Raw genomic sequence first — 27426 nt, forward strand, 5'->3', positions numbered from 1 at the left:
TATTCTCTCTCTGAAACTAAATGAAAGCATATATTTTTCCATCCCGCTCACCAGCAATGAATTTTACAAACCTTTCTTAACATGTATAAAATTTTAACTTTTAATTGTTTTAATGTGTGTTCACTGATTAGTAATGAGAAATGACCTTCTTGTAATATGTTTATTAGCCACTGATGCTTTCTTTCTGAATAGTTAATTCAAATCTTCTGCCGTTACCATAGGTAGAGGGAATGGTAGCTGGAGTGATATGAGAAACACATGGAGCAGAACTCAGGTTTTCCAGGCAAAGCATAGTAACCAGCCAGCCCTGTCCAATTCGCTAACTGAATGCAAACACCTGAGTAAGCCCAATTCTGATCAGTACTTCTGTCCGAAATCAGTGGAACCTATTGGCTGGGGTGTAGATTTTGAGGGGGAAAAAAAAAAGCATTGCTACTTTAAATCCTAAGATTTAGTGGTTTGTTAAACAGAAACAAATAATTGATAAAATCATCTGAATCACTTTTTTAAAACATTTTATTTATTGTGTTATTAGTGCTTTTAGGAAACTCCCTACCCTCAAGAATACTGCTTCTCCTGTAAGATTCTCAACTGGTAGCTGTTTCACTTTCCTTACTCCTAATACTATGGAGATGCGAAAGATACCCTCTGTGTCACATCCAATCTCTTTTCTTCCCTTTTCTTCCAAAATGCCTAGCTCCAATGATGTTCCTTCTTCATCTCTAGGAACAACAGATTTAAATTTGATGTCATCCTCCTTCTAACAAATATCATAGATACTTAGGCTCATCCCACATCCCATAGAATTTCGGCTGTCTGTCCCACATGACTACTTTCATAACTCTCGATGCTTTAAATATTGACATGGATAACTCACCCAACAATCATATTTGTACCCTAGAACTTACCATTACTAAGAAGCACAAACTTTCCATACTGTCAATTTCAATTCCTCTCTAATTCCACCCCTTCACTAGCTTACATGCTCTAAGATCCCAACACCAATAACCAGAACTTAAGGTTTACTGCCCCTCTTGTATTACATTATTCCTCTCTTATTTCTTACCTTCTTTTGTATCTTTACCCAGCTTAAATTTCATGGTAAAACATTATAATCAATCCCTCACCTATGTCTTCAACTCCCTTAGTAACACCACAATCCTAGTTCACATTCTCTGCATACCTTGAACCTCTACATACCTACTTGAGCTTAGTGGTGTGAAACACACTATCATGCAGATTGTTCACATACAGAAGCATGTTTGCCAGCTTCTTACATACTCCTACTGCTGCTCAACAATTGTATTAGGTGTTTCCATTCTCCATTCAATCTGCCATCTTCCTAGATGACCATTTCAGACCCTGTCCTTTCTTCACAAACCTCCAAAATCTACACTCTTATCTGATGAGGTCAGCTCTTGCTTTATGAAAGAAATTCTAGCAGCCAAAATACCTTCTAGATGTTTCCACCACTATTACAACCTTGTAATAGTTTTTTATGACAATATATACATTTTTCCTGTTTCATTAGAAATAAATTATTCATGCTTCTATCCAAAGGCAACACCCTCAGTTCTACAATAGATTCTACTATCACCATTTTCCTAAAGTACCCCATTTCTTCAATTTTTACCTTTGTTTTATTTATTTTTAGTTGTGTGCATGATCTTTCACATCTATATGAAAGATATAGCTTTTTCTCTTATCTTAAAACAAATTAAAAAACTGCTGAGCTCACTGCTGATCCTGCCTCTCCCTCTGCTTTATATAAAAACCTGGTTTTTTTCTTTACAACAATACTCCATACAACACTTCCTTCCCTCATTTATTGTAATGCTTCTTTTCATATTACCCCTTGAGCCCATTCCAAGCAAGCCTATTGCTCTTGTCACTGTAAAAGACTTCCAATACAAGGTCAGCAATGACTTCTTAATCACTGATTACAATAGTCAATTCTTAGTCTTCATCTTGCTTGATCTATCTGCAGTATTTGCCATTCTCATCTATAATACGCAATTCGTAACTTTTTCCCTACTGTCACCACTCTCCTGAATGTCCTTGTATACTCTTATCTTTGCATTTGCTTCACTGCGTTCTCTCAATTCCTGCTCTAAAAACATTGGAATGCCCAAAAACTTAGTCCTTGGATTGCTTAAGTGTTAAAAATTTGACATGTGTACACCAACCAAATATTTTGTCACACATTTTTAAATGCAGTTTTTATACTAGAGATTTTTAAATTTATACCTTGTAGCTAGATTTAACACTGATTCAAAGACTTTTATAGTCAACTTTCTACTTGATATGTATACTTAGTTTTCTAATACGCAACTCAAAACAATCATACCCCAAACTTAGCTCTCAGACTCTAACATGTCATCAATACCACCACTTCTTCTTACAATCTTTGCCATCTCAGTTTAAGGCAACTGTGATCTTTGTTTTATAAACCTGTGAAATTGTATCTGTTACTTGCTTCTTTATAGAGGCCAAAATAGGCGTAGCACAAAATATATTCCTAGTGTGATAGATTTTAAAAATATCCTCTTTAAAAGGATATTTAAGATGTCCTCTTAAATGTATTCAATTAACATTTTCTTTGTCCTAACACCAATATTAACACACCTTTTTTTTGGACATATGTCTGATATTCTTTTATTTCTTTGCTACCTCTATTAATGAGTCATTTTATTTTCTAAGATTAAATGGTTAATGCTCTTTTAAACAAAAGAAAAGAGCTATTTAAAAGCCAGTTTGAAACTAAGCATTTAAATTGTTTTTAGATATTGACTTGATTTGTGATTACTGAGATGTTTAAATCATTTTTAGCAACTTCTTTTATGTTTTCTACTTTCTCTGCTTTAAAAAATATTATTCTTGTCTTTTGATGAATTCATGCAGCTACCTTACATTTATTTTTCTCTAATGGTTTGAAAGTCTGACATCTCATTAGTATTTTTTAAATGGTTCCCCTTGAAATTTTAACATGTGTATTTAAGCTTTGCTACTTCTATGCAATGCCTTTGTTAATCATTTTCTTTATATTTTTCTCATGTAAATCAAGAATCTTAGCAATTATTTTGCTCTTCCTCCCACTCCCTGCCATCTTCTGTATCCGCACATTGAAAAGCCTCCTCTACATTCAGATAAGCAATACATTCAATCCAAAATCAAAGGTCCTATTGTTTTCTTCAAAAGCTACCTTTATTTATGCCTAAGCATAAATTATACCGGTTTTATTGTTCTTCACTATTTCTTATACAATCTCTCTCTCAGACTTATTGCTCCTTTTTTCAAAATGTCTCCTCCAGTAATTCTTCCAGACAGGGGTGGACATTGGGAAACACTGTGTGTTTAGGCATGCTTTCAGTGTTTTTATCTTGTGCTCACAGTTGAATGTTGGTTTGCTTAAAGAAAGAGTTCTAGTGAAATAGTCATACTTCACATTTAGACAGATAATTCTTCAGAGTCTCGCACTTACTATTACTAATGAGAATCCAGATGTCTGTCTGCTGTTATTCATTTCATAGCAGCCTCTACTTCCATCCCATCCCGTAGAACTTCCAATGGAGTTCTCCTTGGTGTTCTGAAATTTCTTTCTGATACGACAACGTATTGATCATTTTAAATTTACTTTCTTATTTTAGGTAGACAACACAAATCTAAGGACTTGTGCTTCCTTTTCAGAGCCTTTAAAGGAACTTTTAAAAATTATGTGTTAACTATCTTTCTTCCTACTCTCCCCACTCTGTTGTCACTTTTGTATATAACAAGTACTGATGGTTGATGGAATTCGATGTCTTCTTTTATGTATTAAATTTTATTTTCTCTCCTTGCCTTCCTCTCCACTTCCCTGTCCCTATTGTCTTATACACATACACACACATACTCACACACACTTGTGTGATGTATTGTAGAATTCATTGACCAATATCTCAGCTCGCTAATTGACTGAATTTCGCTGACTTCTTTTAACCTTATCTATTGATGTACCACCCAATATTCTTTTGATTTTTATTTTTCAACTTTCATATTTCTCATTTCAATGATATGCATTTAGACTTTTATACCCATAATTGTATTAATAATTTCATAATATTTTAAAGTCTGCCCACATATGTTCTGGAAAACACAAAGTGATTGCACACTGTTTTGTCTTATTCTCTTATCTTCATTTATAATATCCAACTTATCCCATCATGTTATAAGTATTTTTTTAACTTCATATGATTTTTATATCTTGTATATTTTTCCTTTTTTAATACATTCTGCATCTCTGGAGCTCTGTCTTGTTTTGGTTTAGTATCAGTTTTCCAATGTCATTCAAGTAATTTGTGTACTGGAAGAATTGGAATAATTGACTACAAATACACCGCAGTGCAAGAAACAGGGTTCAATAAATTCAAGATCTCATTTGTTCAAATAGGATTTAATGTTCACTGCCAGTCATATATCGGCAGAAATAATATTTCCCAGAAATAACAAAGGGTCACAACACAAGTCAGAATCATCATCCTGGGAGAAATCATAGAGATTATCGTTGCCAAGGAAACTTTTTTGTTATACAATTACTTTTATTTATGTTAAACAAAACTTTGCCTTATCTAGATAGCATATGACTCAGTAATAGAAATTCCTGTACACATTATAATGTGTGTAGTGATTTATATCACTGAAGCAACCGTTCTGAACTAAACAATTAGTATCAGATAATGAGTAATAATTTCAAATGAAGACAACGCAGAATCAACACTTCATTTTGATGGTGACAGTTCCAGAATGTCAAAGAGATACTAGACCCAGAAATGATCATTAAATTACCTACATTCACTCATTTGTATTGTAATTATTAAGGATTTACATGCAAGAAGAACTTAGAGCCCCCACAGACAGAGATATTGAGCATGCAATAATTATTTCGTGCCTACCAAATGACTAGACACAATCTCAAAAGCCAATTTAAATCTAATGGTCGAACTAATCAATCCCAAGTGAAGAAAAGAAAAAGTGTGAAAATTTTTAAATGGACTATAAGAGTAAGACAAAAAAACGATTACCCATAGTAGCCTTATAGAAGTATTGCAATTTCCATTCTAGGAAGTATTATGATTATTTTTTAGTATTTCTTATAAAATAAAAAGAGAGTTAAGAGAATCTATTTTCAACTTTAGTTAGCAATGACCTTATCTTTGAACTCAAAGTCATTGAAAATATTATTGAGTATTGAGATTCACTGTTATTTATCAAATACAAATTCAATTGTATTCTATATGAAGTAACAACTTGTAGAAAGAAGCTTATGGGCTGAGAATACAAGACATGGTGAAGATGTCACACAGAAAGAAAGTTAGTTCCTGTATCAAAAGTACAAAAGTGAAATTACAAAGTATTCCTGTGGTATTGACTGTCATCAAAGATGAAAATATATAAAAATAAATAGCAAATAAAGTGACATTAGAAACTAATTTTATAATATTAGAATCATACAAAGTACTTTCTCCAACCACTGTGGGACAAACCTAAAAATCAATAAGTGAAAAAAATTCACAAATATGTGAGAATTAAATACCATACCTTTACACAACCAATGAGTCCAAGAAGAAATCGCAAAGGAAATCGAAAAATACTTTGAGAAGAACCAAAATGAAAATACAATAAGGGATGCAGCAAAAGCTAAGTATAAGCTCAGATAAAAATTTATGGATGTAAACTCTTACCTTAAAAAGGAATGAATAAAATAGATAGCAAATACTCTAAATTTAGAACCTAGGAAAAGAACTGACTAAATCCATAGCAAGCAGGAAAAATAAAATAATATTAGAACACAGTGAAATAGAGAAAAACAAAACAGTAGAGAAATCAACAAAACTAAAAGTTGATTATTTGAAAAGATCAAGAAACTTGACTCGCCTTTTGCTATACTGACCAAAGAAAACAAGAAGAACACTTAAATTACTAAAATTAAAAATAAAGGCCGGGCGCAGTGGCTCACGCCTGTAATCCCAGCACTTTGGAGGCCGAGGCGGGTGGATCAGGAGATCAGGAGATGGAGACCATCCTGGCTAATACAGTGAAACCCCATCTCTACTAAAAATCATACAAAAAGTAACCAGGCGTGGTGGCGGTGCCTGTAGCCCCAGCTACTTAGGAGGCTGAGGCAGGAGAATGGCGTGAACCCGGGAGGCGGAGCTTGCAGTGAGCCGAGATCTTGCAACTGCACTCCAGCCTGCGCGACAGAGCGAGACTCTGTCTCAAAAAAAAAAATAAATAAAATAAAATAAAAACAGTGGGGATACTACTACCAACTTACACAGATAAAAAAAATTACAAGCGAACACTATGAATAATTGTATATCAACAAATTAGGCACCCTAAATAAAATGATGGACAATTTCTACAAATAAACTACCAAGACTGAGTCAAGAAGAAATAAAAAATACAGATAGACATATAACAAGTGATGGTAGTGAGACTGTGATTAAAAGCTTCCAAAAAAAATAATCCAGGACCAGACGGCTGTACTAGTGAATTTTATCACGTTGAAAGAATAAGGAAGGCTAATCTTTCTTACAATCTTTAAAAATTTATAAGACATTTCCAAACTAATTTTACATGACCAGTATTATCCTGATAGGAAAGCAAGACAAAGACATTACCAGAAATGAAAACTAGTCCAGTATTCTTTATAAATAAAGATACAAAAATTCTTAACAAAATACTTTAAAATGGAATCTAGCAATATATTAAGAGGATTATAGGCCGGGCGCGGTGGCTCAAGCCTGTAATCCCAGCACTTTGGGAGGCCGAGACGGGCGGATCACGAGGTCAGGAGATCGAGACCATCCTGGTTAACATGGTGAAACCCCGTCTCTACTAAAAAATACAAAAATCTAGCTGGGCGAGTTGGCAGGTGCCTGTAGTCCCAGCTACTCCGGAGGCTGAGGCAGGAGAATGGCTAATCCCGGGAGGCGGAGCTTGCAGTGATCCGGCCACTACACTCCAGCCCCGGGAACAGAGCGAGACTCCGTCTCAAAAAAAAAAAAAAAAAAAAAAAGGATTATACACCACAACCAAGTGCAACTTATTTTAAGAATCGACTGTTGGTGATGAATCGACTGTTGGTGATGGCTCATGCCTATAATCCCAGCACTTTGGGAGGCTAAGGCAGGCAGCTCCCTTGAGGCCAGGAGTTCAAGACCAGCCTGGCCAACATGGCAAGACTCCGTCTCCACGATAATATGCTGTGTTCACATTTTCTTATTCTTTTCTCTTTGTCTTTGTGGGATTGGGTTAATATGAAGACCTTGTCTTCAAGCTCTGAGTTTCTTTCTTCTACTTGTCCAATTCTATTGCTGAGACTTTCCAGAGCATTTCACATTTCTAAAAGTGTGTCCAAAGTTTCCTGAATTTTTGATGTTTTCTTTAAGATAGCTATTTTGTTGAATATTTGTCCCTTCTCTTCTTGTATTATATTTTAGATTTCCTGGCGTTTGAGTTTGCCTTTCTCTGGTCCCTCCCTGATTAGCTTAATAACTAACCTCCTGATTTCTTTTTCAGATAAATCAGGGATTTCTTTTTGGTTTGGATCCATTCCTGGTGAACTAGTGTGAGTTTTGGGGACTGCTGATGAACTTGTTTTGTCATATTACCTGGGTTGGTTTTCTGGTTCCTTCTTAAATTTGGATAGGCTCTGTCAGAAGGAAGGTCTGGGGCTAAAGGTTGTTGTTCAGATTTTTCGTCCCAAGGGGTATTCCCTTGATGTAGTTCTCTCCCCATTTTCCTGTGGGTGTGGCTTTGTGTGAACTCACTTGAAGTGATTGTTGTCTCTCTTCTGGGGTCTAGTCACTCAATTAGTCTACCTGGCTCCAGGCTGGTACTGGGGGTTGCCTGCACAGAGTCCTGTGATGTGAACCATCTATGGGTCTGTCAGCCCTGGATATCAGCACCACCTGTTCCAGTGGAGGTGCAATGGACTCCCTGGGGGTCCTTAGCTTTGGTGGTTTAATGCTCTATTTTTTGTGCTGGTGGGCCTCCTGCTGGGAGGTGACGCTTTCCAGAAAGCATCAGCTGTAGTAGTGTGGAGAGGGACCAGTGGTGGGCAGGGCTCTAGAACTCCCAAGATTATATATTCTTTGTCTTCCGCTACCAGGGTGGATATGGAAGGGCCATCAGGTGGGGCGGGGCTAGGCGTGTCTGAGCTCAGATTCTCCTTGGGTGGGTCTTGCTTTGGCTGCTGTGGGGGATGGAGGTGTGATTCCCGGGTCACTGGAGTTGTATACGTAGGAGGATTATGGCTGCCGCTGCTGAGTCATGCAGGTTGTCAGGGAAGTGGGGGAAAGCCAGCAGTCTCAGGTCTCGCTCAGCTTCCACACACACTGAAAGGCTTGTCTCACTCCCATCGTGCCCCCTGCAATTGCCCGGAGTCTGTTTCCAGGCCGAGGGCGAATCTGCCTTGACAACTTACCTGGGGCTTTCTGCCTCCCAACTGACAAAGAAATGGGCTTTAGTTCTTACCCCGCTTGTGAAGTCTGCAAGCCAGATTCACGCTCTCCCCTGAGCTCTGGCCAGGAGGCTTCTCACCCCCTTCAATTTTTTACAAAGTTCAGCTAGAGAAGTCCTTCTCCCTGTGAAGTTTTATCCCCTGCTCCTCTGGCCACTCTCCTGATGGATGACTGTGGTGCCAGGCGGGAATGGGCTGCCTGGGGATCCAGCAACCTCCCAGTGCCTTTCTGCTACTTCCTCTACTCCTGTATGTCACTCAGCTCGGCTCTCTAACTTGACTCAGCTGCAGGTAAGGTCAGGAACTTCTCCCACAAACAGACCTTCAGCTTCTCCAGTGGGGGTGTGTGTTCAGGAGATGAGGGTCTCCCTTTGCCATTTCCGCGGTTGGGGGACTTATAGTATTTGAGGTGTCTCTCAGGTCCTGCAAGAGCAATCTGCTTCCTTCAGAGGGTCTGTAGGTCCTGCCAGGATTGTGGTCTGTTCTTGCAGTCCATCTGGGGCTAAAATTCACAGTGCAAGCCTCCACATGCTGCTCTGTCCGGAGCTGCAATCTAGTTCTGCCTCCTGTCTGTCATAATCCCTCATGACCCTTGAGCTTTTTTTTTCCATGCGATTGTTGACAGCATGTATGTCTTCTTTTGAGAAGTGTCTGTTCATGTCCTTTGTCTACTTTTTAAAGGTTTTGATTTTTTTGTAAATTTGTGTAAGTTCCTTGTAGATGCTGTATATTGGATCTCTGTCAATTACATAGTTTGCAAAAATTGTCTCCCGTTCTGCTGGTTGTCCTTTTACTCTATTAATAGTTTATTTGTTGCACAGAAGCTCTTTAGTTTAATTACATCCCATTTGTCAATTTTTGCTTTTGTCACAATTGCTTTTGGTGTCATTGCTATAAAATCCTTGCCCTTGCTTATGTCCTGAATGTTATTGCCTAGGCTGTCTTCCAGGGTTTTTATAGTTTTTATAGTTTTAAGTTTCACATTTAAGTCTTTAATCCCTTTTGAGTTCATTTTTGTATATGAAGACCAATCTTTATGTTTAGAAATTCTTTCATCTTCTTGATCTAGTCTGTTGCTGAGGTTCTCAAATTATATTATTTATTTTATTTATTGAATTCTTCAATTTCAGCTGTTAAATTCCTTTTCATTCATTTTATGGAATCCGTTGCTGGAGAATTATTGTTTTTCCTTCAGAGATGCTATGCTTCCTTGCTCTTTCATGTTTCTTATGTCCTTACATTGATATTTGAATATCTGGTAAAACAGTTGCTTCTTCTAATTTTATAGATTGGCTTTGGTAGTGAAAGACTGACTCCTGCAGCTGTATCTATACTGTTGAATCAGTAAGACACTTTGCCTTTAGTTCTGGGTTGGTTCAGTAGTTTAGATTCCTATGATTTCTTCAGCTATAATCAGCATCACCGATGTCTGTGAGCTCCTCGGTGTCTTAGCCTTTGTTGCTAACGGAGGCTGTGGTGAGACTTTGCTGGGAAAAGACATGCCAGGCAGTCTGGTCTTTGGGCACCAGTTGCACTGGTCTTTGAACTTTTGGGTGATATATGTGGGCACTAGTGGTTGAAGTTTCAGGCAGGCCATCCTTGGGCCTTCAGGTGGCTTTCTTTTCTTTTTTTTTTTTTGAGATGGAGTTTTGCTCTTGTTGCCCAGGCTGGAGTGCAATGGCGTGATCTTGGCTCACTGCAACCTCCGCCTCCCGGGTTCAAGCAATTCTCCTGCCTCAGCCTTGAGAGTAGCTGGGATTACAGGCATGCGCCTCCATGCCTGACTAGTTTTCTATTTTGTATATTTTTTTAGTAGAAATGGGGTTTCCTCATGTTGGTCAGGGTGATCTCGAACTCCTGACTTCAGGTGATCTGCCCGCCTCAGCTTCCCAAAGTGCTAGGATTATAGGCATGAGTCAGGTGGCTTTCTCAGGTGCCAGCAGTGACAGTGGTGGGCTAGGTAGACAGACTTGCCCTCAAGACCCTGGGTGGCATGTGTAGCCTCAGCAATTGCAGTAGTAATAGCAGGTCAACCCTTGTGACCCCAGATGGCATGTGCAGACACCAACAGTTGTGACAACATGATGGACAGAGTAGTCCCCAGGCTTTCACCTGGTGCAACTATGTGGGTGCTGGTGATACCGGTGATGGCAAGCTGGGAAGTCCTATCCTTAGGCTCTCAGGAGATACACAGGTACTTGATGGTGATAGGCATGGTGGATTAATCCCCAGGGTCTCAGACAATGTGCACAGGCACCACCAGGCTGGGTGGGCTCATACTCAGGTCACAAGAAGGCATGCACAGGTGCCAATGACAGAGAGCAGTGTGGGTTGCTCCCCAGGCCCCTGGACAATGAGCTTGGAGAGTGGTAGTGACAGCATTGGGTGGGATGGGCCTGTGCTCTGGCTGTGGACTAGTGTCCAGGCAGGCGAGTCCCCAGGTCCCCTGAGGATGCCTGCAGGTGTGCAGTGGCCCTGTTCCTGGGGGAGGTCAGGATTGCTGTCAGTGTCAGTGGCCCTAGGAAGGTGACTCACCACTTGTGAAGAGTGCCTGCTTCAGCTCCCTTTGTTCTGGTGGCAGCCTCCCTAGTGAATTGCACCGCCAGTTCCCCGGAGTGTAGGACACTGTGTAGGCTAGAGTGATGGGGACCAGGCTACACTGGTGAGTTCAGCTGGTGTTGTGACCCTGCAAGCCTCTGGATGGACATGAGGGAATGTTACTGGGGGTCCAGAGATGTGGCGATGCAGGGGCTGTTGGGCCCCAGGGCATGATATCGTCTGTTGGGGGCTGGGCTCTCAAAATGGCACTGTGCCACAGCTGCCTGTGTCTGGGGGCGGATGCAAACGATCCAGTGCCAACTCCTCCTCTGGGACAATGTCCATCACGTGCACTCCAGGCAGCTCCCTAGAGTAGGCTCAGGGCCTGCGAGGGCCGAGAGACTCTCCCAGGGCTAGGATTGTAGGTGTCCATGGTGGGAATATGGACCACTGGGGCTCTCTTTCTTACCTTTTCACCAACCACACTGGAGAGTTTGTCCTGGCTTTGAGCTGATTCTGGCTGGGCTGCTGCTTCACTTTCCTTTCCTTCCATACCTCAGAGATTCCTTGTCACTGTGCTGCTGAATTCTAGTGCCCTCTTTCATGCCCCATCCAAGGTATGATTATCTACTTGCTGTTTTGGTCTTTCTTTGTGGAGGACATAGTGCTTGGTGCCTCTAGTCAACCATCTTGAAGGCCACCTCCTAGCAATGAGAGGATAATATTCTCTGTGATGGCTTTAATATATGGGTCCAAACTGCTTCTTCTCTAGGGAAGCACTTACTCCGAGAAATAAATGTTATATTGTGCAAAAATATATTAAAGGGTCAGTTGGTGATGTAATTTCAAGAGTAGCACTGAGGAAAACTTGGCAGTTCCACAGGATTGAGTTTTTTGGAATATATATCAGTCTCTGAGATTTTGAATCCAATGTTTTGAACTTTTTGAGATTTCAAGTAGCCCATGTGTCATAACTTAACATTCTTTCTTGGTCAAATCAGGCGTAGTGAAAAATAAAATCCAGCTTATATACTTTTAAATATATTGATTCTATTGTGTTTCAGTGACCAAGGGGAGGCCCTCCCCTACTTTACACAAAAAAGAAAACTCTATGAATGAGAATCTCTCCACACAAAGCAACTAAAATTGTGTCTAGATGGAGCAAAATGGTGACAGGTGGGAAAAGCACTCAGTGGCTGTGGTAGGCGGAATAATGTCCCATCTGTCTCCTGCCAAAGCTATCCACATTCTAACTCCTGGGTCCTGTGAATGTGTCACCTTGTAAGGCAAAGGGGAATTGAGGTTTCATGTGAAATTAAGGCTGTTAATCAGGTGACTTTAAAATAGGTGGAGTACCTTAGATTATCTAGGTGGGCCCAATGTGATCATGAGTCCTAAAAAAGTGGAAGAGTGAGGAGAACGTGAATTCAGAATGATGGAATGTGAGGACTCAACGCTCCGTTGCTGGCTTTGAAAATGGATGAAGGAAGCTATGGTGCACAGGAGTAACCTGCCATTGTTGGGATAAAGGTGCAGTAAGAAAACTACAGAGCTTCCAGGAGAAAGCTCAGCCCTGCTGACACTTTGATGTTGGCCCATTGAGATCCAACTGAAACCTGCAACCTATAGAACTGTCAGATAATACATCTGTGTTGCTTTAAGCCACTAAGCTTGTTGTAATTTGTGATAGCAGCCATAGGAAGCCAATGTAGTGTTTTAAAAGATGGAAGAAAATGCTGACTGATTATGCCCAGTGCAAGTTGGGAACTAAAGGAATTCCCTGAGTCTCAGCCAGGCATGAATGTACAAACCCAGGGAACTGGCCGTTGAAAAGGGTGTGGAAGAAATTGCCTTTAATCTGAGTGCAACTTTTTGTAATTTAGATTTCTGATGAAGTCTGGTTGATGTGGGAAGACCGGATTGTGCAAGTTTCCCATGTACTGCACCTTTATCTGGGAGAGACAAACCCCTGCAAGGTTTCATGGAATAGGATAGTGCATTTTCCCAGTAAAAAAGGGAAGTAGTCTTCCCATACGCAGGATGAAGGGTTGCAGTGCTAGACAAAAGCAATGGGTGTGGTGAAAATTCCCCGACCCTGCTGTAGGTCATTTTCGACTAAGAGCTCATCCAGATCTGATAGAAGGATACTGGAAACGAAACAGTAATCAAGTCATAACATGTAACATAAACTTATTTCTTTTTCTTTTTTTTTTTGAGGTGAAATCTTGCTCTGTCGCCCAGGCTGGAGTGCAGTGTTGTGATCTCGGCTCACTGCAACCTCCACCTCGTGGGTTCAAGCGATTCTCCTGCTTCAGCCTCCTGAATAGCTGGGATTACAAGAGCCTGCCACGACGCCTGGCTAATTTTTTGTGTTTTTAGAAGAGACAGGGTTTCACCATGTTGGCCAGAATGGTCTTGATCTCCTGACCTCATGATCCGCCCACCTTGGCCTCCCAAAGTGCTGGGATTACAGGTGTGAGTCACCGTGCCCAGCTGGTAATGTAAACTTTTAAAAGAGGTTTTGTGCTTGCTGATTTTGCTTTATCTTTATTGAGGATTCAATAAAAATCCCTGTGAGAAAAAGGGGAGAGAGGGAAAGGGAGGCACGGAGAGAGAGAGAAAAAGAACACAAAACATGCAGAAAACAACAGGCTTCGGTCTTTTTTGGGTGTAGTGCTCTCAATTTTTGGTCGATGCCCCAGAGGCAGGCAGCAGGGTCAGGTATTTAAACATCTCCCAACATGGATTTCTGTTTTGAGGCAAAAGTCCCGACAGGAGCCATTTGGATGTTCACAGATCTCTTTGAATTTGCCCCTGGCTGCACGCAGAAGAGCGTTATTGTAACCATTCATCAGTCTTTCTTACTTTGTATTGAATTACATGGATGTAGGGGGCAGTGCCTGAGGATGATCTTGTGTGGATTATTTTTTGTCTGTGTGTGTTGTTATTTGATTTCTAAAACACTTAAAAATCTGCTGTCATACAAAATTTGGATTTTTTGGTGTTCTTGAAAAATCTGAGAATATTGGGTGCACCTACATGACAAAAGACTGGAGGTGAATAGCCCGCTCCCCTTTACAAGTTCTAGAGCATGCACGTCTCAGTTTATTTAATCCTTATCATCTCCTAATGCTGATGGGAGATATCAGCCTTTTAAAAAATATAATGTCTTATACCACGGATTCTCCTGGAGTGAAAGAGAAGAAAATCTCTTTTGGCTGCTCTCTTTTTATTTCTTTTTTTTTTTTCTTTTCTTTCTTTTCTTTTTTTTTTTTTTTTTTTTGAGACCGAGTCTCACTCTGTCACCCAGGCTGGAATGCAGTGGCCAGATCTCAGCTCACTGCAAGCTCCACCACCTGGGTTAACGCCATTCTCCTGCCTCAACCTCCCGAGTAGCTGGGACTACAGGCGCCCGCCACCACGCCTGGCTAGTTTTTTGTATTTTTTTTAGTAGAGACGGGGTTTCACCGTGTTAGCCAGGATGGTCTCGATCTCCTGACCTCGTGATCCGCCCGTCTCGGCCTCCCAAAGTGCTGGGATTACAGGCTTGAGCCACTGCGCCCGGCTCTCTTTTTATTTCTACACGCAAACACACACACACACACACACTATATGATAGGTTACAATAGGTGTATCTTTCAAAAGTAGAACTGAAATATAGACCTAAAAGATCATATACTTTATGGAAATTGTTAGAGAGGATTTTTTTTTCTGTGGAAGGGAACAATATTCCTATGTGTTTAACACACAAATATATATATGCCAGTACTTGTTACACCCTGTGACTTCACTCACTTCTTATATCTCTGGCACTGGTCTTTGAGGTTGTAATTTTTCTCTAGAAACCATTGCATATATTAGGGGTGAAACATTCAAGGTCTTCTTTTTTTTTTTTTTTTTTTTGAGACGGAGTCTCGCTCTGTCGCCCAGGCTGGAGTGCAGTGGCGCAATCTTGGCTCACTGCAAGCTCTGCCTCCCGTGTTTACGCCATTCTCCTGCCTCAGCCTCCCGAGTAGCTGGGATTACAGGCACCCGCCATCTCGCCCGGCTAGCTTTTTGTATTTTTTTAGTAGAGACGGGGTTTCACCGTGTAGGCCGAGATGATCTCGATCTCCTGACCTCGTGATCCACCCGTCTCGGCCTCCCAAAGTGCTGGGATTACAGGCTTGAGCCACCGCGCCCGGCCTAAAGGTCTTCTTAAAAGCTCAAAAACTATACTTGTTGAAAACATTTAATAGTATTTCATTTATGTCCTAAGATATCACTGCCCTGGGGATAGGCCACCCACATTGAGATATTTAGTTTGAAAAGTGTTTTAAATCTGAGCAGTCTTTGTATGTAACACAGAGTACCTTTTCCATGACAACTTCTTGACAATAAGAGAGGTATAAAAACCAGCACTTTTTTTTTCTATTCTGCAACACAAAAGCCAATTCTAGAATAGCTTTCAATCAGTACAGCGATTTTAATATACATTCAGTAAATGCCTATTGAGTTGAACTGAAATCCAAATGCATTAGATTCAATTTAACTTTTCAGTGGTCACAAAGCAATTAGTGGATTGATGTGAAGACCAAATACATGCAACATCGTATTTCTATCTATAAGGCGAATTGTGAAATAATTAAAGGTTATGCTTTTTAAAAGACAATGAGAATTCTAAGTGTTGAGCACTTGGTAGAAACAAGCTGAAATCTGAGTTTTTTGAGCCCTGAACTTCCTGTCTCTTCCTTTTATCTGTAACTAGTCAAATACTATGTATATAGAGCTCATTGGCCTTGGGCTAAAATTGGCCCTTTGCAGCTGGAAGAGTCATAAGAGATTAGTATAGTGTAGAGGATGAACCACAAGGACCTGTCTTGTGATATGTGATACATCACTCTTGAACATCCCTCTGTTGTAGTACTTCCAGAATCTGCTTTAAGCCTTGGCTTATAATAGGTATTCAGTAAACGACTGTGAAATAATTAATTAAAATACAGCTATGTTCTATCTTATAACGTGTTTGTGCGGAAATTTGTTGTTACTCTTAGTTCACAGGTCTTTGAATCATGTGTACTATTTTACTATGCTGGACTCTATTGAGCATTTTATTTTCAAACCACTTTTCAGAAAATGTAATACAGAACTACCATTTGACCCAGTAATCTCATTACTGGGTATATACTCAAAGGAAAATAAATTAGTCTTGTAAAAAGACGTAAATTTGTATGTTCATCACAGCGGTATTCACAATAGCAAATGTATAGAATCAAACTAGGTGTTCATCAACTGTGGATTGAATAAAGAAAATGTAGTACATATATATCATGGAGTACTATGCAGCCATAAAAAGAACAAAAATGTGTGCTTTGCAGCAACATGGATGCAACTGGAGGACTTTATTCTAAGCAAATTAGCTCGGGAACAGAAAGCCAAATACCACATATTCTCAGTTATAAGTGGGAGCTGAGCAATGAGTGCACATGGACATAAAAATGGGAACAACAGAGATTGGGTCCTATCAGGAGGGGAGGGAGAGGGAGTAAGGTCTGAAAAGCTACCCTTTGGGTACACTCTACCTGGGTGACAGAGTTATTCATACCCCAAACTTCAATATCACACAATATACCCATGTAACAAATCTGCACATGCACTCCCTGAATCTAAAATAAAGGTTGAAATTCTTTTAAAACATTCGAATTACAAAGGACTTTGTAAAATTATGATGTATCATTATTCATTTGCAAGAATTCAGGTAACATTAGGGATTTCAAAAAATATATATATTTTTTTATCTTTGCTTGTAAACCTTGTGTATTGCATATTGTGGACACAATGTCTTTTCCAGCTATTTGCTTTAGGAACAAAAGTTAGAGTTACAATGAACATCAAAGCCTATCTTATCTAGTCCCTTACCTTAAAGATGAGGAAATTAGCTGAGGGAAAGGAAGGAACTTGCCCAAGATCACCCAATGATCGAGTGATGAAGGTGATAGGGACAGCACTAAGGCTTGGTATTCTGAGCCTCATTCTGTTTTCCACTCTTGCCCCCTCTCTGTGTCCTCCTTTCCTCTCTAGCCTTCTATAAGAAGTTTGCAGTTCTGCTGCAAAGTGTACCTAAGGACATCCAGAGGAGACACCACCTTTCATTAGACTGCGTTCTTTAGTACCGTCCTGTGTTCTCTTCCCCAGTCTTGTTGTATCCCATTTTTGACTGTAAGTAGTGCTTCTGCCTGTGCTGTTCTATCCAATTAGTTTTTTCTATTTTGATTGAGTGAGAGTGAAAACAAAAAAAAATTGTTTATCCAAATTTGGAACTTTTAAACCTTGATTAAAAGCGTTGATTTTCTGGGGCTATAGATGTAAGACACATATTTTAAAATATTTTTAACTGATTAAAAAAAATCAAACCCATGTATTTAACCAGGGTGACTGTTTAACAAGTACCAGTCAGGTAGGTCTTCAGTAATGCCGCAAGGATAACAATCTCACAAGTCAGTCCCCGATGTTGGGTGCTACTGAGCTCCTATAATTGGATATGGTATCACCGTTTATCAGGCTTTAGAAAGTCACACAAAGAAACAGCACAACAGAACCCTAGGGTGGGATGTACAGGGAAAGCCGGGATATTAAAACAATGCATTGACTCTGACATTTACTCCACTGTTGGGAAAAACCTTCAGTTTCCAGGGCCTCAATTTTTTCCTCTATAAAACAGGAAAATTAGAAGCAATAAGTTGCTTATTCATCCTTGAATACACATGTTCAGGACTTTCCAAAAAATTTTCGGATCTATTTTGGGTGTCTGTTAACCCCCTTGGGCAAATCCAAGAAGCCCTATACACACTTCTCCAAAGCATGTCTGCACAAGGGGCCTTATACCTGTGATTAATGTTTGCTTGCTGAATGCAGTGGGCTATGCTCTGGTGTGGGGTCATCCCTGGTCCCTGTGTTTAAGTTCTACATTACAAGACTAGATGCTGAGAAAGAAGAGCGAAAGCTAGGGATTGAGATGGAGCCTTAAGAGGAAAAGTCAAGCCCCAAGGACCAACAGTACTGGGGAGCAATAAGTTAAAGATTTCTAGGCCGGGCGCGGTGGCTCAAGCCTGTAATCCCAGCACTTTGGGAGGCCGAGACGGGCGGATCACGAGGTCAGGAGATCGAGTCCATCCTGGCTAACACGGTGAAACCCCGTCTCTACTAAAAATACAAAAAACTAGCCGGGCGAGGTGGCGGGCGCCTGTAGTCCCAGCTACTCCGGAGGCTGAGGCAGGAGAATGGCGTAAACCCGAGAGGCAGAGCTTGCAGTGAGCTGAGATCCGGCCACTGAACTCCAGTCCGGGCGACAGAGCGAGACTCTGCCTCAAAAAAAAAAAAAAAAAAAAAAAGATTTCTTAGACTGTAGTAATATTTTCAAACACACTTCTTCCACCAATCCCTTCTGTCTGAGCCTACCACAGCTTTGGAATAGCTCTTACACCAGTGTCTTAGGATAAATAACTTTTGCTAAAAGAATCTGGAGGAGTTTGGGAGACCAAGATTTAGTAGAGTAATGCCTGATTTTTAATTTTTGAGGTCTAGTAACTGCTAGTAAACTTGCCTAATTTAGAGATGGAAAAAGAGGGTTTCAAAGACTTGAAACACCATTGATTTCATTTAAGTGAGTTGCTATGGATAAGTAATGAATTAGGTGACTGCAGGCTCCTCAGCCAATGCGTCTTCCAGATTTCCTATGAGATCCCCTATCTGGTCATAGATGATGGTGATTTCTCTTTGAGTACTGAATCCCTGTAAGGTGTTAGGCACTCCATTCTTACCAGGTTTATTTTGTTACCTGGTAGAACTTGGCTTACAAAGAAGAAAATAATGAAGTGGAGGACAGGAATCCTCATGGCTAAAGAAAGAAGAAAGTTTGGCTTCATTTCCAAAAGGCAGAGAAAATTTCCATCTGTGGCTCTCTAGCACCAGTGGAATGTCTCTGTTTGGATAATAACAGCCTTTCTGTACCTTATTACGGATATTCATAGATAAAGGTGTTCTATGCATGCAAAATTGCTTTTATGGGAGGACTGATGTGGGTGCACAGTTTTGGCCAGAGAACCTTGTTAAGTGGGAACATAAGCTACAAACATTTTGGCAAAATATGCATGTTTATGAACAAACAACTATTTATATTGTTACAATAAATTAGACTGTGTTGAGAAGCCAGTTGCTTTCGTTAATGACCAGATATTTTGTTAGTGAACACTTCCCAGACTTTACTAGCCCTGCTAAGAAATAATCACCCCACTTGCTCCTGGTCTGAAACCCCAAAGTATTTTGTTTATGTTACAGTGCTTACTGCCTTGTATGTTAGGTTAGTGAATGTATATTCACCTCTTCCACTACTGTATGAGCTTCTTGCTTGCTATGACAGGGCTATATTCCTCAGAGCAGAGGAGGGAGTTGAATCATGCGGCCATTTATTCTCAAATCCTCTTCACCAAGTGGAACAAAACAGAATAGCAAAAGACCACTGCACATGGAAGCAGGAGGTCTGGATTTGGGTTCTAGACCTCTAGATCTATTACTAACTGGAGGTATGGATATAGTCAGGAAAATTGTCTTCCTTAGGTGTTTCCTTGATAGCACCTATGAAGGTTGAGATCTGTTGGATCTAGATCAGGGGATTCTCAATCATTACTATGCATAAAATCAACTGGGAGAGTTGCTTTGCAATACAGATGCTTAGTTCCATCTCATGATATTTTTACTGTTTTTTAAAATTGATCTAGTATTTTTCATTAAATAATGTAAACTTTCTTAGACTACATCTAATAAAACTCCCACTGGCATACAAATACATTGAATGATATTAGCAGCAGAATCTTTAAATAAAGTAACCATACACAATTATTAAACCACTTTTTTCATTACTTATTATTTCATGCTGTTTGTCACCATTGTCATCATAATCAGCATCATCCTACATTGCTGAACACACATTATGAACCATATGGCATAAACATGTTTCCTACTCGTGAGGAGCATACATTCTCTATATGCATATGAAACTAATGTCTGAACAAAGTGGCTTAAACAAGGCAGAAGTTTATTTCTTTCTCACTTAAATCTATAGTTACACCTATCATGGCTGGTGCAGATGCTTGCCAAATTCATTAGGGACGCAGGCCCTTTCCAGCTGTCTGCTCTGCTATACTTTAGAAGAGGCTCCAGTTTGGCTGCTAAACGCCCACCTGTCATTTTTTAATTCCAGGCAGCAGGAAAGAAAATAGCCAAGAGAGAAAAACAAGGGAACATCTACCCTTCCTTTTAAATTTTTTAACCAACCCCCTCTTTTTTTTTTTTGTATTTAACCCAATTTGTTGAGCTATGATTACATTTAAAAAGCTGTACATGTTTAAGGTATGCATCTCAGTGAGTCTGGGGATAAGTATACATCATGAACACATCACTACCCTTAAGATTATAAACATATCCTTCCTCCCAAAGTCCCCCATTATTATTATTATTAGTAGTAGTAGCAGTAGTAGCAGTAGTAGTAGTAGTAGTAGTAGTAGTAGTAGTAGTAGTAGTAGTAAGAAATTTTGGTAAGAACACAAATTCCACCCTTTTAGCAAATTTTAAGTATGCAATACAGTGTTCTTAGCTATAAGCACTATGCTGTAAATGAGACCTCCAGAACTTTTTTATATGGTATATCTGAACCTTTGTGCTCTAACCACATCTACCCATTTCCCCTGCACCACGGCCCCTGGCAACCACCATTCTGCTCTCTGCTTTTGTGAGTTTGTCTGTTTTAGATTTCAAATACAAGTGAAATCATATAGTAATTGCCATTCTGTGGCTGGCCTGATTCATATAATGTAATGCCCTCGTAGTCCACCCATGTTGTCAGAAATGACAGGGTTTCATTATCATGTAACACTGAATAATATTCCAATGCATATGTGTATTACCCATTTATCCTGACACTCTCCCTCCACCTGCCTCCCAACAGGCCCCAGTGTGTGTTGTTCCCCTCTCAGTATCCATGTGTTCTCATTGTTCTGCTTCCACTTGTCAGTGAGAACATACAGTGTTTGGTTTTCTGTTCCCGGGTTAGTTTGCTGAGGATAGTGGCTTCTAGCTCCATCTATGTCCCTGCAAAGGACATGATCTCATTCCCTTTTATGGCTGCATAGTATTTCATGGTGTATATGTACCACGTTTCCTTTATCCAGTCTATGATTGATGGACATTTGGGTTGATTCCATGTCTTTGCTGCTGTGACTAGTGCTGCAATGAACATGTGTGTGCATGTATCTTTATAACAGAATGATTGATATTCCTTTGAGTATATACACAGTAATGAGATTGCTGGGTCAAGTAGTATTTCTGGTTCTAGGTCTTTGAGGAATCACCATACTGTCTTCCACAATGGTTGAACTAATTTACATTCCACCAACAGTGTAGGAGTGTTCCTATATCTCAACAGCCTCATCAGCAGGTAGTTTTATTTAAAAATTTTTTGAGAAACCTTCATACTATTATGCAAAATGGCCATAGTACTTTGTATTTCCACCACGAGTATACAAGGGTTATCATTTATCCACATCCTCACTAATACTTGCTATTCATCTTTTCAATAACAGCTATTCTAAGAGGTGTCAGGTGACATTTCATGGTGGTTTTTATTTGCATCCCCCTGACAATTAGAGATGGTAAGAATTTTGTCATGTATTTGTTGGCCATTTGTATCTCTTCTCCTGGAAAATGTCTATTCAGATCTTCACCTATTTAAAAAAGATTTCAACTTTTATTTTAGATTCCGTGAATGCATGTGCAGGGTTTTACATTGGCACATTGTGTAATGCTGAGGCTTGGAGTATGAATGATTTTGTAACCCAGGTAGAAAACATAGTATTTCATGGTGTATATGTTTTTCAGGTCTTGGCCCCCCACCTTCCCTTCCCCTTCTAGTAGTCCCCAGTATCTGCTGTTCCCATCTTTACATCCATGTGTAGTCAGTGCTTTGTTCTTACTTATAACTAAGAACATATGGTATTTGGTTTCTTTTTCCTGCAACATTTTAGAATAATGGCCTCTAATTGCATCCATGTTGGTGCAAAGGACAAAATTTTTTAAGTGGTTGCATAGTATTCCATGGTGTACAAAATGTACATATACTACATTTTCTCTAATAGAGAAAATATTCATGTCTTTGCTATTGCAAATAATGCTATAATAAATATATGAGTGCACATGTCTTTATGGTAGAATAATTTATTTTCTTTTGGATACAAGCGTCAGTCCCCATGGCTGCTGTCAAGGGCTAGCGTTGAATGCCTGCACCTTTTCCAGGTTCAGGGTGCAAGCTGTCAGTGGATCTATCATTCTGGGGTCTGGAGGATGGTGGCCGTCTTCTCAGAGCTCCACTAGGCAGTGCCCCAGTGGGGACTCTGTGGGGGGCTCCTTCCCCATATTCTCCCTCTGCACTGCCGTAGTAGACATTTGCCATGAGGTCTCCACCCCAGCAGCCTTCTACCGGACATACAGTCATTTGCATACATCTTTTGAAATCCAGGTGAAGGCTTCTGATATGGTTTGGCTCTGTGCCCCCGCCCACATCTCACCTCCAATTGTACTCCCACCATTCCCACATGTTGTGGGGGGAGCCCGTGGGAAATACTTGAATCATGGGGGCAGTTTCTCCCATATCGTTCTTGTGGTAGTGAATAAGTCTTACGATTTCTGATGGTTTGATAAGGCGAAACCAGTTTTGCTTGGCTGCCATTCTCTCACTTGCCTGCTGTGATGTAAGACATGGCTTTCGCCTTCTGCCTCCCCCCAGCCATGTGGAACTGTAAGTCCAACTAAACTTCTTTCTTTTGTAAATTGCCTAGTCAGCAGCGCACTCCTGTACTTTGTGCAACTGCAGGTTTAATATCCCATGGAAATTGCCAAGGCTTATGGCTTGCACCCTCAAAGCAGTGACCCAAACTGTGTCTGGGGCCTTTTTAGCCATGGCTGGCGCTGGAGTGGTTGGGAGGTAGAATGCTGTGAGCACTGTCCTGCGCTTGCCCGGGGTGGTGCAGCCCTAGGCCCAGCCCACAAAACCAGTCTTCCCTTATAGGCCTCCAGTCCTCTGAAGGAAGGGGCTGCCACCAGCCAAGGTCTCTGAAATGCCTTTCAGGCCCTTTCTTCATTGTCTTCTATTAGCATCTGCTTTCCTTTTAGTTATGTAAATGTATTCAGTTTGCTTGAATCTCAGAGGATACCAATGACCTTACAGGTACCATATGATCCCTAACACTTCCTGACTTCATTTCTGCAATATATTTTATTTTTTTGCATCATCATGAACATTGAAACTTTTTATGTCTATTCACTTTCCATTTGTTTTCAAGTGCAATTGACTTCCAAATAATTTTAGAATATAGAGTCTCCACAAGACTAGTTTGTCTGGTTTCTTGCTGTACACCATGACTGTGAATGCTTTCTAGTACATATAATACACTCAAAAGTACTAATGAAGCCGGATGCGGTGGCCCATGCCTATAATCCCAGCACTTTGGGAGGCCGAGGTGGGCGGATCACGAGGTCAGGAGATCGAGACCATCCTGGCTAACACGGGTGAAACCCTGTTTCTACTAAAAAAAATACAAAAAAAAAAATAGCCGGACGTGGTGTTGGGCGCCTGTAGTCCCAGCTACTCAGGAAGCTGAGGCAGTGAACCCGGGAGGCGGAGCTTGCAGAGAGCCGAGATCGCACCAGTACTTACAAATGAAAAAAGGAATGTATCTTCCTATTTTTCCTTCAAAATAGCTTTAACTCTTTGGTTTCCACCTTTATGTGGGGTTTTTAGTATTTGTCTCAAAATCTATTCAAATTGAACCGGGAGTGTCTCCAGAATGAAGTTTTGATGAGGTTCAGTATCTGTGCAATCGGGGCATGTCTCTTGGAATGTACTGCTGTTTAGGTTTATTCATTGTTTTCTCCTATATAAGGGGAAGCCAATCAGAGGATGCATTTTCCCAGAGAAGGAGCATCAGAAGAGTTTAAGACCTTGGGGAAAGAGAGTCTCGCTGCTTGCTTGTGGAACTTGCCTTAGAAGGTAGATGAGTTCTCAGCATCCTCTAACTTTTTATTTTTTTGTGAGTTCTCCGAGCACTGAGATGTGAACTGGCCTCATTCCCTTACAATGATACTGTTACCAGTAGAAGAGATTCGAGTTACTGGCAGCATATCTGCATGGGTCCATAAGCAACTTCAGTCCTGGCCTCCTCAGAAGAAAGAATTCGACTGAGGGGGATACAGCGGAAAAAGAGACTAAGTTTCAGAGCAGGAGTGGAAGTTTATTTAAAAAGGCTTTAGAACAGAAAGGAAAGGAAAATTCTCTTGGAAGAGACCCAAGTGGATGCCTGAAGGTCCAAGAGAGAGAAGAGAAGGGTCTTTAACCTTGATCCTGGGATGGGTTTTCCTCTTTCCCATGATTCTTCCTTTAGGGAGAGTTTGCAGCATGCACAGTACTTTCCTTCCCCTTTGGAATTGAGCATGCACGCTGTGTTTAGGGAGTTATATGCATGTCCATCTGAGGCTTTCTTTCCTTTTCCAGTGGAGTGTGTCCCCGGAAGATTACACTTTGCCATGTTTGTCTCTTAAGACGCATGCCCAAGAAGTTGCTTCTTCCTGGGGTCTGCATTTAAGTAACATTTTTGATGTTAACAGGTGTAGATCATCAGGAAATGGCCTCTGGTGCTGCCTAATTATCATTTGTAGAGAGGCAAAGTGATCATTAACAGGCCATCACCTGACATTTCTAGTGGGTAGGGGAAGAGCCCTCTCCTGCCCTGCTCCTGCTCTTCTACCTGTAACAAGACAAGCCTTGAATATCATTAGACATGTGTCCCATCAAGGCAGGGTCTCATTATTAAATTTTACTGTGTGAATTGTGACTTCACATTCTCATATTCTGTGTTCACTATTTGTGTGCCTTTTCCATTTTTGTTTTCACCATATCTCATTATTTTAACTGCCTTCTCCAAGATTCTAGATCTGCATTGACCAATAGAGTAACCACTAGTCACATGGGGTTATAAACTGTAAATTAATGATAATTAAATAACTAAATGGCATATCCTTAGTAGTAATAGCCAAATTCGTGGCCAAACTAGAAATTCTGTAACTACATATGTGTGGTAGTTACTGCATTGGACAATATAGATATAGAGCATTCCTTTCATCACAGAAAATCATGTTGGGCACGTTGGCTGCCACTTATTTTTATTTTATTTTTATTTTTTATTTCTTTGAGACAGAGTTTTGCTCTTGTTGCCCAGGCTGGAGTGCAATGGCGTGATCTCAGCTCACCGCAACCTCCGCCTCCCAGGTTCAAGGGATTCTCCTGCCTAAGCCTCCCTAGTAGCTGGGATTACAGGCATGTACCACCACACCTGGCTATTTTTCTTTTTTTCTATTTTTAGTAGAGACGGGTTTTCTCCATGTTGGTCAGGCTGGTCTCAAACTCCTGACCTAAGGTGATCCGCCTGCCTCCGCCTCCCAAAGTGCTGGGATTACAGGTATGAGCCACTGCACCCGGCCTTATTTTTAAATTCTATTTGTGTGGTTTATAGTTAAATTATATTCTGCTTCTCTATATTCATTTTGTTTCTCAGATTTTCTCAGACAATTTTTAAATTTCATTCGTTTGCCTTCTTGAGGAAAGTACTTAGATCATTTTTTAAAAATAATGTACAGCAAATAATTTTTCCACGGATATTATTTTAGCTTTATTGTGTTGGTACTTTTACATACTATATTCAGGTATTATTATTTTTCATAACTCACATTAAAAATTTTGCCAAGTTTATTTAAAAGAGATTTTTCCCTTGATTTTCAAAGGTCAGATTATGTCTTCCATTGCTGTTATTTTAGTTTAATTTTATTTTATTATATGTAAATAAGCTGCATATTCCTTTTTTTTTTTTTTTTTTTGAGACTGAGTCTGGCTGGGTCGCCCAGGCTGGAGTGCAGTGGCCGGATCTCAGCTCACTGCAAGCTCCACCTCCCGGGTTCACGCCATTCTCCTGGCTCAGCCTCCAGAGTAGCTGGGACTACCGGCACCCGGCTATTTTTTTGTATTTTTTAGTAGAGACGGGGTTTCACCGTGTTAGCCAGGATGGTCTCGATCTCCTGACCTTGTGATCCACCCGTCTCAGCCTCCCAAAGTGCTGGGATTACAGGCTTGAGCCACCGCGCCCGGCCCTGCATATTCCTTTTTTTAAAAATGTGAGATTTTTTCTCTCTCATTACACAAACTTTGTATGCAGTGTTCATCATGCACTTTAAAAATAAATATTTTGTTTCAGGGCATGGTGCTTTCACATATGCAACCTTTGAATAATTTTAAATTCCATTCCACTTTCACCATTCCTGAACTGCTTTGAATATATTGGATGTTGGAAGCCATGAGAGGTTTTGACTTGCAATCCAGTCAAGATAATAGGATTTTCCATTTATAGTGTAATCTGATATATATTCATTTTGTTTTCATACTTTTAAAAAATCTATTCTCTTTTACTCTGTGGTGATCATTGCTTTTCTATTTGTGCATTGCTAGAATGTCAGCTGCTGTTTCCCTAGCACCTGAGATGTTACTCAACACTCTATAGCGCTGGGGTTGAGAACTGAGAGAATCTACTTAATAACCACTCTTTTTGAGACCACAGTTCTGAATTAAAAGGAAGGGAAAGGACGGGCAAAATAATATAGACATCAGCTATTTTTACTGAAGCTCTGTTGGAGAACATGGATTTGGTGTCCAGGAACTTGAGAACTAATACTGCATCCCTAATACTTCACTAAGGTGTGCCTAAACAGCCCTGAAAGGGCTAGGAAGTCACAAGTCAGCCTCTTAATTGTTATGGGTGTCCTTCAAATATTAAGGTAATATTGAGGATGCAGAATGGCTCCTTCCTCATGACGTTTTAAGAGATCTGGGCCAGGCACAGTGGCTCACGCCTGTAATCCCAGCACTTTGAGAGGCTGAGGCGAGTGCATCACCTGAGGTCAGAAGTGCCAGACCAGCCTGACCAAAATGGAGAAACCCCGTCTCAACTGAAAATACAAAATTAGCCAAGTGTGGTGGCCCATGCCTTTCATCCCAGCTACTTGGAAGGCTGAAGCAGGAGAATAGCTTGAACCTGGGAGGTGGAGGTTGCAGTGAGCTGAGATTTCCCCATTGCACTCCAGCCTGGGCAACAAGAGCGAAACTCTGTCAAAAAACAAACAAACAAAAAAAAAAAAACGACAGAGAGAGAGAGAGACAGATCTGGAGGGAGATACTAAGCTGCGCAGGCTCTCATCTTGAAGTCACCAAATACGTAAGTTGCTATTCCTGCTCTGGTGAGAAGTCAATACATTTT

General features: G+C 40.4%; 1 pseudogene; it reads right to left on the minus strand.

Annotated features, from left to right (window-relative positions):
* Positions 1-13094: 13094 nt before the first annotated feature.
* LOC113220423 lies at positions 13095-18912 on the minus strand (annotated as a pseudogene).
* Between the last annotated feature and the right edge of the window lie 8514 nt (positions 18913-27426).

Source organism: Piliocolobus tephrosceles, unplaced genomic scaffold (genome assembly GCF_002776525.5).
Source record: "Piliocolobus tephrosceles isolate RC106 unplaced genomic scaffold, ASM277652v3 unscaffolded_1150, whole genome shotgun sequence".
Lineage (NCBI taxonomy): Eukaryota > Metazoa > Chordata > Mammalia > Primates > Cercopithecidae > Piliocolobus > Piliocolobus tephrosceles.